The 13,099-nt window shown below is 50.7% G+C and overlaps 1 protein-coding gene across 1 annotated transcript in view; it reads left to right on the plus strand.

Moving 5' to 3' along the window:
- The window catches only part of LOC147099704 (uncharacterized), a 171,841-nt gene that overhangs the window by 137,254 nt on the left and 21,488 nt on the right, over positions 1-13,099 (plus strand). The window lies entirely within an intron of this gene.

Genomic DNA, 13,099 nt, shown 5'->3' on the forward strand with positions numbered 1-13,099 from the left:
GCCGCATCCGACCAATCAGCTTGCACTGAAGGCGGTAACGATTGCAGGACCCCAGGGGCCGCCTTTGGCAGCGCCTAAGAAATGCCCCGGGTGTGAATTGCAGCAAAGTTTCCAATCGTTGCCAAATGTAGTTACTTTGCTGTCAGACCAGAGAACACAGCGACACAAATAAGGACTCTTAAAGGGACAGGCACATTTCTCCACTTGAGCTGAGTTTGAGAATTTGAATTCACTTTTTTTAAATCTGGAAATTAAACTCGGGTCTCAGTAAAAGTGACCATGAAGCTGGTTCACTAATGTACTTGCGGGAAGGAAACCTGTCGTCCTTACCCGGTCTGGGCCTGTATGTGATTCCAGTCCCTCACCAATGTGCTTGACTCCTAACTGCTCTCTGAAATGGCCCAGCAAGCCCCTCAGTTCAAGAAGAAGGCCCACCATTTTCTTCTCAGGGCAATAAGTGCCTGCCTTATAACAATTTCAGGAGATCAGCAACGCACTCATTTGTATGTCAACTGTAGCCAAAAGTGCAATTACAAAACGAATATTACAGAACCCAAATCACACATTAGGAATCGTGATTTAATGTGACTGTGAAAACCCCTTAAATAGCTGACAAGTATTTTATTACTAAAAGCACTACTATATTTAAAATGTGTGCTGACTATATTGTGAGTTACAGAAGGTACAACATTAGCAATTGTGCCCAAACAGGCTGTTCACAACCTCACCATCCTTTCTGTCACCGAGCTGAGTGTTCAACCCCAGCGCCTGACCAACAACGTTCCCTAGTGCCTCAATTTTAAAATTCTCACCCTCATATTTAAATCCCTTCTGGGTCTTGCAATCTAATCTCCTCCAGCCCTACAACCGCCCTGCCCCCAAGATCTCCGATCCTCTGGCTCTTGCATCCAGTGAATCGCCCCATCCTCTGCCCGACCATTGGCAGCTGTGTCTTCAGCTGCCTAGGCCCCATGTTCTGGAATTCAATCCCTAAATCCATCGGCCTCTTCATCTCCCTCTTCTCCTTTAAGACCCTCCTTAAAACATCTTGGACCAAGGTTTTGCTCATCCCTCCTATTGGTTCAGTATCCATCTGTTCATTATGCATCTTTGAAGCAATTTTGGACATTTCCCTACGTTAAAAGTGCTGTATAAATGCAAATAATTGTTGTCATCACTGATGGTAACCAAGTAAAACTGGTGAAAGCTGAATAGAAAAATAGGAGTAGGCCATTTGGCCCTTCGAGCCTGCTCCGCCATTCAATATGATCACGGCTGATCCTTTATCTCAATACCATATTCCCGCTCTCTCCCCATACCCCTTGATGCCTTTTGTGTCTAGAAATCTATCTATCTTCATCTTAAATATATTCAGTGACTTGGCCTCCACAGCCTTCTAAAATCTAGTGAATACAGGCCTAGTCGACCCAATCTCTCCTCATACGACATCCCAGGAATCAGTCTGGTGAACCTTTGCTGCACTCCCTCTATGGCAAGTGTTAGATCCGTGTATCTTGATGTTGTGTGTCCTTCAATAACTAGACAGAGACTGCAGGGGAACAATCAACAGGTGTTTACTGGATGAGGGTTACTCTAAAACTAACAGTACAGATCCCTACTCAGGGTTTATATACAGGTGTGGTCACTGCCAGTACTACAGTATACAGGAGCTGTAAAAAGTAGTTCTCCCCTTAAAGGTACATACACTACAATTCCTCCCCTTTTAGATTAACAGTACCATAACATTTATTTAACAATTAACACTTTTAACATGCAACATTAACTGAAAATAGACCATTTATAAATTCAGTCTTTGGGGCGGCTTCCTGATCCTTTCTGGATAGCGCCTTTCCTGAGTGTCTTGCTCTTGGTGCGGAGGCGATTCTGGCCCCCTGTCGTCGGTTGGTTCATCAGCTTCTGATGCTACTGTTTCTGGGGTAGATGCTACCTGTATGTCGGGTTCATCACCAGGTACGCGAGACATGGGGTTGACTCGTTCCTGTGACTCTAGGATCTGGTCGACATGGCATCTCACAATGATCTCCCCAACATCCACTGTGTACATTAGTGGCCCCTGCCGTGTGCATATCGTTCCTGGTTGCCATTTCCCTGTTCGGTAGTCGCGGGCCAAAACTGGTTGCCCTACATTGAAGCTCCTTGTCGGCTTCTCATTGATGTGCTGGAATTGCTTATTCTCAACATCTCTTCGTACATTTGGTCTGAGCAAATCCAGACGAGATCTCAACCTTCGGTTAAAGAACATTATGGCCGGGGTCTGGTTGGTGACTGCATGTGTTGCATTTCTGTAGGCTAACAGGAAATTGTCCACCTTATGCTGCAGTGGAATGTCGTCATCGCACATGGCCCTTACTGCCTTTTTAAAGGTTTGTACGAACCTCTCAGCCAATCCATTTGTGGCTGGATGATACGGGGCAGATGTGTAATGCCTTACCCCATTCCTTTTCATAAATTTCCGAAACTCTTCGGACACAAACTGTGGTCCGTTATCAGAGCAAATCTGCTCTGGCAAGCCGTTCCTGGCAAATATGGTCCGTAGGACTCCAATCGTTTTCTCCGTGGTGGTGGAGGACATTTTGATCACCTCAGGCCATTTCGAGTGCGCATCCACGGCTATTAAAAACATTGAGTCCATCAATGGACCAGCAAAATCAATATGCACCCGTTGCCATGGAGAGGAGGGCCACTCCCATGGGTGTAGAGGGGCATGTGGTGGTGCATTTTGGACCTTCTGGCATCCTGAGCAGCTCTTTGTCAGGTCCTCGATTTGCTGATCGATCCCCGGCCACCACACATAAACCCTAGCAAGGCTTTTCATTTTCACCCCTCCCAGATGGCCTTCGTGAAGCTCATTGAGCACTCTCTCCCCTAACTTGGGTGGAATTACCACTCGGGATCTACACATCAAGGGCCCCTGGCATACTGACAGCTGTTCTCTTCTGGATGAGAATGCTGGCAACAGTGAGTCGCCATGTGTTGGCCATCCCTTCACCGTCAAGTCATATACCCGAGACAGTGTCAGGTCATTTCGGGTCTCCTTCTCTATATCTGCGTTAGTTACTGGCAAGCGTTCAATTATAGTCGAATAAAATATTTCGACAGGGTCCACTGCTGGTGCTTCCTCCGCAGTAGGCAGTGGCAGGCGTGATAGCCCATCAGCGTTTCCATGCTGTTTCGTGCCCTTATACTCTATTTCATATTGGTTCGCCCCTAGAAAAAGGGACCATCTTTGTAGCCGTTGCGCAGTCATCACCGGAACGCCCTTCTTTGGATTAAAGATGGAGACAAGTGGTTGGTGGTCAGTCAGCAAGGTGAACTTCTGCCCGTGCAGATAGTGGTTGAACTTTTTCACTCCCCACACTAGGCTGAGGGCCTCCCTGTCAATCTGGGCGTAGCTACGCTCGGCTGAGGTTAGTGACCGAGACGCAAAGGCTACTGGCCTCTCCGAGCCGTCCGGAAATTTGTGCGACAGCACCGCTCCCATACCATAGGGTGATGCATCACACGCCAACCGAATTGGTAGTGCTGGGTTGAAATGAGCCAACACCTCTTTTGATGTGATCAATTCTTTGCACTTCTGGAAAGCTCGTTTACATTCGTCATTCCACTTCCATGGTACCCCCGTTTGCAGTAGGGTGTTCAGTGGGTGTAGTACTGTAGACAAATTCGGCAAGAACTTATGGTAGTAGTTCACCAGCCCGAGGAACGACCTCAGTTGTGACACATTTTCTGGTGCTGGAGCCTTGACTACTGCCTCAATCTTTTCAGGGGACTTATGTAACCCCTCTTCATCAATAACGTGGCCACAATATGAGATCTGCTTCTGGAAAAACTCACATTTGTGGCGATTAGCTCGGAGCCCATATTCCTTCAATCTAGTGAGCACCTGCTCCAGGTTGGCGAGTTGATCACTGTCATTTTCGCCCGTGACCAGGATGTCATCCAAATAACACTGGGTCCCTGGAATCCCTTGCAGGACTTGATCCATTGCCCTTTGCCAAATAGCCGGAGCTGATGCTACCCCGAACACCAGCCGGTTGTATTGGTAGAGACCTTTGTGAGTGTTGATCGTGAGGTACTGTTTCGAGGCTTCTACCTCCATTTGCAGGTACGCCTGGGCCAGATCAATCTTAGTGAAGCGTTTTCCTCCAGATAGCGAGGCGAAAATATCTTCAATCCGCGGAAGAGGATATTGTACCGTGTGAAGGACTGGGTTCACTGTCACCTTAAAGTCCCCACAGATGCAAACCTTCTTTGGTTCCCCAGGCGTGCTGCTCAATGATTTCTTCATTACAGGAACGATGGGTGTAGCCCACTCGCTCCAGTCCACTTTGGACAGTACTCCAGAACGTTCCAAACCTTCCAGCTCTGCTTCGACGGCTGGGCAGATCGCATAAGGCACCGGTCTGGCCTTAAAAAACTTTGGGCTTGCATTTTCCTCTATTTTGATCGTCGCTGTTATGCCTTTTAGTGTTCCGAGTCCCTCCTGGAACACTTCTTGTGCGTCAGTTAGCATTTTTGACAGTCGTCCAGGTGTGACGTCGTCATCCTTTTTGGCATCTACCATCAGTGCTTGTATGGAATGCCAATCTAACTGTATCTTCCGGATCCATTCACGTCCTAGTAATGGTGGTCCTCCATCTGGCAATACATATAGGTCCATTTTTGGTGTTTCCTTGCCGTTATATATAACATTCACCCTTATTTTTCCTTTGGGGTAGACTTTTTGCCCCGTGTACGTCTTCAAGACAATCTCTGTATCTCTCAAGGGTATATGTGAGAATAGCCGCTTGTAGTCCCTTCGGTTTATGACTGTTAGGGCTGATCCTGTGTCCAATTCCATTTTCACTTGGACTCCATCTATCTTGAGCGTGACCCAGATAGTTTGGTGATCCTCCATTTTGATTACATTATGTAGTTTCAGACAACCCAGCTCCTTGCTTCCGGAGTCTGTATCACTTTTCTGTTCGTCTGAACTACTCTCCGTCACCTTATGTACCTTCTTGTACTTCTCCTGTGGAGATTTCTTGCTGCTGGTTTTCTTTCCCGACCTGCAGACTCTTGCTATCTGTCCTACTTTTCCACACTGTCTGCACACTTGGTCCTTGAACCAACAATCCTTATGGTCGTGTGTTGTCCTGCCGCAGCGATAGCACTTCACTGCTCCGTATGACATTTCATTTGTGCCATATTCTTGCGGTCTCCGTTGTATCTCTGCAGTGCCCCGTGCGGCTACTTCGTGTGATACTGCCATGCTGAAAGCCTTGTCCAGCGTAAGATCCTTTTCTGATAGAAGCCGTTTCTGGGTTCCTTCACTTTGAAGCCCACACACAAACTTGTCCCTTAAAGTATCTGCTAGTCCCGTTCCAAACTGGCAGTGTTTCGATAGCTTGCGCAGTTCCGTTAAATACTCAGCATTACTTTCATCTTTATGCTGGTTCCTTTTGTGAAACTTAAATCTTTCTGCTATCAGCAGCGGTGTGGGGTTTAAGTGGTCCTGTAGGATTGCCACTATGCTTTCAAAATCCTTTTCCACTGGCTTCTCTGGGGTTACTAGGTTTCGCAGTAAGCCATACGTTTTTGCACCCATGGAATTCAACAATACCAGTGCTTTCCTGTCATCTGGCACTTCATTCACCTTGCAGTACACTTCTATGCGTTCGACATATGTCGCCCAATCTTCGACTTCATTGTCGAACGCTGTGACACTGCCACTCTTCGGCATCCCTGGGTGTGGTTAGACTGGCTAAAAATGGCGTCTCCCGCGCTCTCCCTTCTCCGCTGTGGCTCAAAATGGCGTCTCCTGCGCTTTCCTTTCTTCCCGCGCTCTCCCTTCTTCTCCGCTGTGGCTCAAAATGGCGTCTCCCGCGCTCTCCCTTCTTCTCCGCTGCGGCTCAAAAAAAAATGGCGTCTCCTGCGCTCTCCCTTCTTCTCCGCTGCGGCTCAAATGGCGTCTCCCGCGCTTCCTTTCTTCCCCGTGGACGCTGCTCAGCCCTTGAACACCGGCTGCGCTCTGCGCGTTTTCCTGCGCGTTTTCCTGCGCGCTTCTCTCGTTGACGCCGCTCGGTCCTGAACACCGGCTGCGCCCTGTGCGCTTTACCCTCTCTCTCTTCTCCCGTCGACGCCGCTCGGTCCTGAACACCGGCTGCGCCCTGTGCGCTTTACCCTCTCTCTCTTCTCCCGTCGACGCCACTCGGTCCTGAACACCGGCTGCGCCCTGTGCGCTTTACCCTCTCTCTCTTCTCCCGTCGACGCCACTCGGTCTTGAACACCGGCTGCGCCCTGTGCGCTCTACCCTCTCTCTCTTCGACGCCGCTCGGTCCTGAACACCGGCTGCGCCCTGTGCGCTCTACCCTCTCTCTCTTCTCCCGTCGACGCCACTCGGTCCTGAACACCGGCTGCGCCCTGTGCGCTTTACCCTCTCTCTCTTCTCCCGTCGACGCCACTCGGTCTTGAACACCGGCTGCGCCCTGTGCGCTCTACCCTCTCTCTTATCCCGTCGACGCCACTCGGTCTTGAACACCGGCTGCGCCCTGTGCGCTTTACCCTCTCTCTCTTCTCCCGTCGACGCCACCCGGTCTTGAACACCGGCTGCGCCCTGTGCGCTCTACCCTCTCTCTCTTCTCTCGTTGACGCCGCTCGGTCCTGAACACCGGCTGCGCCCTGTGCGCTCTACCCTCTCTCTTCTCTCGTTGACGCCGCTCGGTCTTGAACACCGGCTGCGCCCTGTGCGCTTTACCCTCTCTCTCTTCTCTCGTTGACGCCACTCAGTCTTGAACACCGGCTGCGCCCTGTGCGCTCTACCCTCTCTCTCTTCTCTCGTTGACGCCGCTCGGTCTTGAACACCGGCTGCGCCCTGTGCGCTTTACCCTCTCTCTCTTCTCCCGTCGACGCCGCTCGGTCCTGAACACCGGCTGCGCCCTGTGCGCTCTACCCTCTCTCTCTTCTCCCGTCGACGCCACTCGGTCCTGAACACCGGCTGCGCCCTGTGCGCTTTACCCTCTCTCTCTTCTCCCGTCGACGCCACTCGGTCTTGAACACTGGCTGCGCCCTGTGCGCTTTACCCTCTCTCTCTTCTCTCGTTGACGCCGCTCGGTCTTGAACACCGGCTGCGCCCTGTGCGCTCTACCCTCTCTCTCTTCTCCCGTCGACGCCACTCGGTCCTGAACACCGGCTGCGCCCTGTGCGCTTTACCCTCTCTCTCTTCTCCCGTCGACGCCACTCGGTCTTGAACACCGGCTGCGCCCTGTGCGCTTTACCCTCTCTCTCTTCTCTCGTTGACGCCGCTCGGTCCTGAACACCGGCTGCGCCCTGTGCGCTCTACCCTCTCTCTCTTCGACGCCGCTCGGTCCTGAACACCGGCTGCGCCCTGTGCGCTTTACCCTCTCTTCTCCCGTCGACGCCACTCGGTCTTGAACACCGGCTGCGCCCTGTGCGCTTTACCCTCTCTCTCTTCTCCCGTCGACGCCACCCGGTCTTGAACACCGGCTGCGCCCTGTGCGCTCTACCCTCTCTCTCTTCTCTCGTTGACGCCGCTCGGTCCTGAACACCGGCTGCGCCCTGTGCGCTTTACCCTCTCTCTCTTCTCCCGTCGACGCCACCCGGTCTTGAACACCGGCTGCGCCCTGTGCGCTCTACCCTCTCTCTCTTCTCTTGTTGACGCCGCTCGGTCCTGAACACCGGCTGCGCCCTGTGCGCTCTACCCTCTCTCTCTTCTCTTGTTGACGCCGCTCGGTCCTGAACACCGGCTGCGCCCTGTGCGCTCTACCCTCTCATCCCGTCGACGCCACTCGGTCTTGAACACCGGCTGCGCCCTGTGCGCTTTACCCTCTCTCTCTTCTCTCGTTGACGCCACTCGGTCTTGAACACCGGCTGCGCCCTGTGCGCTTTACCCTCTCTCTCTTCTCTCGTTGACGCCGCTCGGTCTTGAACACCGGCTGCGCCCTGTGCGCTCTACCCTCTCTCTCTTCTCTCGTTGACGCCGCTCGGTCTTGAACACCGGCTGCGCCCTGTGCGCTTTACCCTCTCTCTCTTCTCTCGTTGACGCCGCTCGGTCTTGAACACCGGCTGCGCCCTGTGCGCTTTACCCTCTCTCTCTTATCCCGTCGACGCCGCTCGGTCTTGAACACCGGCTGCGCCCTGTGCGCTTTACCCTCTCTCTCTTATCCCGTCGACGCTGCTCGGTCTTGAACACCGGCTGCGCCCTGTGCGCTTTACCCTCTCTCTCTTCTCTCGTTGACGCCGCTCGGTCTTGAACACCGGCTGCGCCCTGTGCGCTTTACCCTCTCTCTCTTCTCCCGTCGATGCCACTCGGTCTTGAACACCGGCTGCGCCCTGTGCGCTTTACCCTCTCTCTCTTCTCCCGTCGACGCCGCTCGGTCCTGAACACCGGCTGCGCCCTGTGCGCTCTACCCTCTCTCTTATCCCGTCGACGCTGCTCGGTCTTGAACACCGGCTGCGTCCTGTGCGCTCTACCCTCTCTCTTATCCCGTCGACGCTGCTCGGTCTTGAACACCGGCTGCGTCCTGTGCGCTTTACCCTCTCTCTCTTATCCCGTCGACGCCACTCGGTCTTGAACACCGGCTGCGCCCTGTGCGCTCTACCCTCTCTCTTATCCCGTCGGCGCCACTCGGTCTTGAACACCGGCTGCGTCCTGTGCGCTCTACCCTCTCTCTTATCCCGTCGACGCCACTCGGTCTTGAACACCGGCTGCGCCCTGTGCGCTCTACCCTCTCTCTTATCCCGTCGGCGCCACTCGGTCTTGAACACCGGCTGCGCCCTGTGCGCTCTACCCTCTCTCTTATCCCGTCGACGCTGCTCGGCCTTTTTCTGTGCTGTCAGTCGGTTCTAGCCGCCGCTGTCCGGGAAGGGTCTGCGCCGTACCTGTTGCCAGCCGTTTCGCTGGACCACCGTGACTGGAGAACCAAGCCCAGCTCTCAACAGCCTCCTCTGCGATGCTCAAGTCTCCGCTGGATGGTCGATGCCCGTACTTCTGGACTCAGCCTTCTTCTTGCACTGTTCTCCAGGAGCGAATCCCTGGGAGGTGATGCAGAGTTGCAGGTAGGTTCGAATCGACTCGTTGCCAATGTTAGATCCGTGTATCTTGATGTTGTGTGTCCTTCAATAACTAGACAGAGACTGCAGGGGAACAATCAACAGGTGTTTACTGAATGAGGGTTACTCTAAAACTAACAGTACAGATTCCTACTCAGGGTTTATATACAGGTGTGGTCACTGCCGGTACTACAGTATACAGGAGCTGTAAAAAGTAGTTCTCCCCTTAAAGGTACATACACTACAGCAAGTATATCCTTTCTTAGGTAAGGAGAGCAAAACTGCACACAGTACTCCAGGTGTGGTCTCACCAAGGCCCTGTATAACTGTAGTAAGACATCCTTGCTCCTGTACTCAAATCCTCTTACAATGAAGGCCAACACACCATTTGCCTTCCTAACTGCTTGCTGCACCTGCATGTTTGCTTTCAGTGACTGGTGTACAAGAACACCCAGGTCCCTTTGTACATCAACATTTCCCAATCTATCACCATTTAAATAATACTCTGCCTTTCTGTTTTTCCTACCGAAGTGGATAACTTCACATTTATCCACATTATACTGCATCTGCCATGTATTTGCCCACTCACTCACTTGTCTAAATCGCCTTGAAGCCTCTTTGCATCCTCCTCACAACTCACAATCCCACCTAGTTTCGTGTCATCAGGAAACTTGGAAATATTACATTTGGTTCCCTCATCCAAATTATTGATATGTATTGTGAATAGCTGGGGCCCAAGCACTGATCCCTGCGGTACCCCACTAGTCACCCCCTGCCACCCCGAAAAAGACCCATTTATTCCTACACTCTGTTTCCTGTCTGTTAACCAATTTTCAATCCATGCTAGTATATTACCCCCAATCCCATGTGCTTTAATTTTGCACACTAACCTCTTATGTGGGACTTTATCAAAGGCCTTCTGAAGATCCAAATACACCACATCCATTGGTTCTCCCTTATCTATTCTACCAGTTACATCCTCAAAAAACTCCAGTAGGTTTGTCAAACACGATTTCCCTTTCGTAAATCCATGTTGACTTTGTCTAATCCCGTTGATATTTTCTAAGTGTCCTGTTATCACATCCTTTATAATAGACTCTAGCATTTTCCCTACTACTGATGTTAGGCTAACCGGTCTGTAGTTCCCTGTTTTCTCTCTCCCTCCTTTTTTAAATAGTGGGGTTACATTTGCCACCCTCCAATCTGCAGGAACTATATAGAATTTTGGAAAATGACAACCAATGCATCCACTATTTCCATGGCTACCTCTTTTAGTACTCGGGGAATTTATCGGCTTTCAGTCCCATTAATTTCTCCAGCAGTATTTTTTTACTAATACTAATTTCCTTTAATTCCTCCTTCTCACTTGACCCATGGTCCCCTAGCATTTCTGGGAAGTTATTTGTGTCCTCTTCCGTGAAGATAGATTGATCCTACAGTAGAGACTGTAAAGTCTACAATGGCCAATAGGGTTATTCTGTTACAAGAACAGATTATCAATTCAATAACGTGGCTCAGTGGTAGCACTCTCGCCTCTGAGTGAGAGCGATGTGTGTTAAAGCTCTGCTGCAGGAATTGAGCCCCAAAATCTAAGCTGACACCCCAGGGCGGTACTGAGGGAGCGCCGCACTGTCGGAGGGGCAGTACCGAGGGAGCGCGGCACTGTCGGAGGGGCAGTACTGAGGGAGTGCTACACTGTCGGAGGGGCAGAACTGAGGTAGTACTGTACTGCCAGAGGGGCAGTACTGAGGGAGCGCCGCACTGTCGGAGGGGCAGTACTGAGGGAACGCCGCACTGTTGGAGGGCAATACTAAGGGAGCGCTGCACTGTTGGAGGGCAATACTAAGGGAGTGCTGTGCTGTTGGAGGTGCCGCCTTTCAATGAGAAGCTCTGTCCAGGTGGATGTCGTGGCTTATTTGAAGAAGAGCAGGGAGTTCTCCTGGTGTTCTGGCCAACATTATTCCTTTAACCAACATCACCAAAGCAGACTAACTGGTCATTTGTCTGCGCTGCTATTTGTGGGATCTTTCTATGCACAAATTGGCTGCCACATTTAACTACATAAATGCAGTGACTGAACTTCAAAAGCAATTAATTAGCTATAAAGCGCTTTAGGGCATCCTGGGGATGTGAACAGTGTTGATAAATGCAAGTCTTTAAATTAGCAACAAAGCAGCATTATTTCCAGCTTGGGTTAACTCCAGTAAAGTAACTCTGAGGTTCCATTTGCTGGTCTCCATCCCATCAGTTGGTATTACATTTTTATTGGCCAACCATTTTGAAGGGTGTGGGATGTTACAGGATTGTAAAATGTGCGACCAATACCAGACATTAGGGTGAGCATCCCAGGGTGTCAAACCGAATAAAAATAAACTAAACTAAAAACTTGGAGCCTCTTCCAATCATAACTCTACTACTACCCATTATTTCAAAATAGATTTTACCAGGAGCTCCTGGTGAAGTTCATAGAATCATAGGGAGGAAAGTTCAGTGGTGCCCCCTTTGGGGCGCTAACTTTTATTAGCGCCCCGAAAAAGTTAGCGCCCCTGTGCCGTAAATTCAGTAGTAGCGCCCCCAGCAGGAGGCGAGGTGCTTCCCCTCCTTCTTGGGGCTATGTGCAGCAGCGCCATGCGCGTTGGCACGTAGTGCTGCATCATTGCAAGTCTCCCTCCCCTGATTAACGGGGAGGGGCCTAGCGCTGCACGCACCGGGGCCCTGCTGGACCACCGGGGAGCAGGGTGCACTTCTCAATGCTTCTGGTGAGTCTGACTGTCAGCACTAGAACCTGCTGGTGAGCTCCAACTGGAAGTCTATGGTTCTGCTGTGAAGTTTTACTAAGAATTGCCGGTTCTGCTTGTGTGGTTTTGCTAGGAGTTTACAGTTCTACTGGTGAGGTTCTACTAGGTGCTGATGGTATCGCTGATGAGATTCTAATGGCATCTCACTGTTCGGCTGGAGTAGTTTTGCTAGCAGCTCTTGTTCCTGCTAATGAAGTTATACTGTTAATTCTCAGTTCTGCTGGTGTGGTTTTAATGGCATCTCACTGTTCTGCTGGTGAAGTCTTACTGGGGCTTTCAGTTCTAAATTGAGATTCCACTATCATCTCATAGTTCTGGTGAAGTTTTACTGGAAGCATTCGATCCTGCTGGTGAGGTTTACTGGGGGCTCTGTTTCTGCTGGTGAGGTTTACAAGAGCTTTGGTTTCTGCTGGTGAGATTTACGGGGGCTTGGTTTCTGCTGGTGAGATTTACAGGGAGCTCGGTTTCTGCTGGTGAGGTTTACAAGGGCTTCGGTTTCTGCTGGTGAGGTTTACTGGGGGCTCGATTTCTGCTGGTGAGGTTTATGGGGAGCTCGGTTTCTGCTGGTGAGGTTTATAGGGGGCTCAGTGTCTGCTGGTGAGGTTTAGGGGACTTGGTGTCTGCTTGTGAGGTTTACGGGGGCCTCAGTTTCTGCTCTTTAAGGAAATTACTCAAAGCCGCAGAGCAGGACATTTTCTGAAGTGTTCAAACCAATGAGGTGAAATTCTGGTATAGTATTTAAATAGAGTGGCTTGCAGTTTTACCATCACTGTACTTTGGACTTCCACACCACGCCTTGTGCAGAATAGGTGAAGCCACTGTAAGAAAGGGTAAATAATGTCACCTGTTATAAAAACACTCTCAATATACAGGTAAGTACTTTAGGAGTTTGTAAATATGAACAGGCCACATTCAGGTGCGACTGGGATTTCTGTGAGCAAAGCTGCACGATACAACACCACCACCAGAGGGCAGCGGTATTCCACACACTGACCCAAGGTTTACTGCAGAAGTTGCAGGAGGTAAAGCAGTTTTATATCACAGTGAATCACACAGCTGGAGCTTCTTATCTTGTTCTTCCACCTATTCCCCGACACAGATAGCCACTGGTCACCCTGTTCCCAGCAGACCTGATCCTTTATTGTGCAACGAGAAAGGGTTAATTAATAACCTTGTAGTAAAGGGATCTTTAGGGAAGAGTGACTATAATATGATAGAATTTTATATCG

The sequence above is a fragment of the Somniosus microcephalus genome, chromosome 28, assembly GCF_052327205.1.
Source record: "Somniosus microcephalus isolate GS21.2 chromosome 28, FLI_Smic_1.0, whole genome shotgun sequence".
NCBI classification, from domain to species: Eukaryota; Metazoa; Chordata; class Chondrichthyes; order Squaliformes; family Somniosidae; genus Somniosus; species Somniosus microcephalus.